Source organism: Artemia sp. Qi Xiang Cuo, chromosome 4 (genome assembly GCF_049724085.1).
Source record: "Artemia sp. Qi Xiang Cuo chromosome 4, ASM4972408v1, whole genome shotgun sequence".
NCBI lineage: Eukaryota > Metazoa > Arthropoda > Branchiopoda > Anostraca > Artemiidae > Artemia > Artemia sp. Qi Xiang Cuo.
Genome location: NC_142797.1, coordinates 897304 through 899614, shown reverse-complemented (window position 1 = coordinate 899614; position 2311 = coordinate 897304).

Sequence of the window (2311 nt, the reverse complement as noted above, 5' to 3'; positions counted from 1 at the left end):
AAAATTGTATAATAGCCTACTTACTTTTTCTTAAAATTGCTTGGCAAACAAGCAATGTCAAAACATCAAGCAATAGGAACAATTGCTGGAGAATATTTACAGTTTGGGCCTCATATTTGACCATTGGAAGGAGGTTGGGAATAGGTAAAGTGAAATGATTCGTGTTGAAAAACAATACAACTATACATTATAAATTCCTATTTTTTAGATTTTTATAGCATACCCTTTAGGAGAAGCCAAACCAGACCAAGATTTACCAATAGGCCCCCAGGTCTGGGCCTAGGGGCATGTAATGCGAGAGGGCACAATTAATTTATCATTGAGTGAGTTTGTTCTTAACAAAAACTGGACTGCTGTAATTTATCATCAATGTGCCAGATAGACTTAAATGCCAAGCAGTGTATTCACAAAAAAAATATTTTAAAACAACATAGGAATTCAGTGGCCGCTTATGAACTGTCAGTCTCCCAAGAATGTCAGCTAGAGTTCAGTATCACTAATATCTTTCACTACTTCTGACTCATCAGTTGCATTCTGATCAGCGCTTCCACTATTCTCGAGTTTCCGGGAATTTTCCCGAAAACCTTGCAATAACGAAGCGGCAAAATTGCTTAGACCTAGAAGCGTCAAAGTATTAAACTTAGCCCTGAGCCAACCAATAAATCTTTACCAAGATTTTCCCTTCAGTAAGACTGGAACTCTGCTCTGTTACCTGTGTCTCCTCATCCCAGTTTTCTAAGATGGCGAAATGACCATCATCTAGAATTTTATCAAAACAAGGAAAATTCTGATAACCAGAGCAGCCATCACCATAAGTTCATATAACTGAACATTACATAGTAGAAATGAAGGCATTTGTTAAGGGCTCGAAATAATGGTAAAGGTTATAATGGTATTGAAATACTAGTATCGAGAAAGACACATGTTAAGAAAACAATTCTTACTTTGTAATATACAGATTAATTGTAGCTAAGACATTTAGACTGCTGTTCCGCAATACTTACTTTGGGTGCCCTCCCTCCCCCAGTTTGGGTGCAAATATATAGCCCAAATTATATGTTTCCCATGCAATCTGCCTATGTGTCTCTTTTGTTTATCCAGTGTACCCATAAATCCAAGACCAAGTGATTATAAACAATTGCTGCAATGTGATCCCAAGGCTTGATATTTATACTATATTTGTTAATGCTTTACATTTAATGTAATTTTTGTGTTTTTAAATTTTTTCTGATAAAACTCCACCTCCATCCCAAAAAAATCTTACTTATATGATTCATAGCTGTTTCTGGTACCATAACCTTCAAGTCGTTTCTTTCTGGATCCAAAGACCAAAAATGCATGGACAAAAAGTGAACAGTGTCACAAGAATGAGGCAGAGCCATTCCTAAGGCTGTAGGTTACCTGCAAAAAAATTATTTACAGTACCCCCCCCCCTCCCCCCTCCAAGCTCAAATAAAAGCAAAAAATAATGAATCAAAGTAAAAATTTGATTGAATTAGGCAGCCCTCCAGCCATGTCACCCCCATTCAGCAATGGCGCCTAAAGCAGCTGCTCCTCCCCTCTCTTTGAACGGTTTTGGAACGAGAAGACGAGTCAAATGGCCGAGAACCGTGACAAATTGAACCAGGATTTTTTAAGGCGACTCCACATTCTGAAGGCGAATCACTGAAAAACTGCAAACCATTCTATGTTATTGAACACTGCGGTGTCCTTCTTTGCTTCTTGCAGTAAAATAATGCACAAAGTTATATTTTTCAAAGTTATAAAGTACTAAGGAAACGGTTGTTATGCGAATTATTGGTTAAATAGAACTAGTCAGTAAAAGGGGCTAGTGATATTCTACAACGAACCAACATGAAACCTACTGTGGTGATGATTTCTACAACTTCCTGTGTCCTCTAGTTGGATGAAACTAATCTAAGTAATAACATCTGGCATAATGTTATTACTATTATAAACAAGCATGTTTTTTTGTCACTAGCGGTCTCAATTCCGAGGGGGGACGTGTCCCCTTAATTTTATCTCCTGCCTCTAGGTTAAACTTTTATATGATATACATATTAAAAATTTTCAGACCAGTAAAATTGCTCCACCCGTACACTTTAAAAAAATATATTTTGCCCAGTTCCCTAGTTCTCGTGAATTGACACAATTTTTTAGTCTGCATCCAGAATTATTTACATTTCTACGAAACAGCTAACATAAAGTTTTACTAAAGAAGTAGATAATACGAACTTTACCTTTTCTAACACTTTCAAGAAAGAAGTCAAGTTTAAAATTTAATAATTTTTTGGCTTGTCTAGTAACTTTT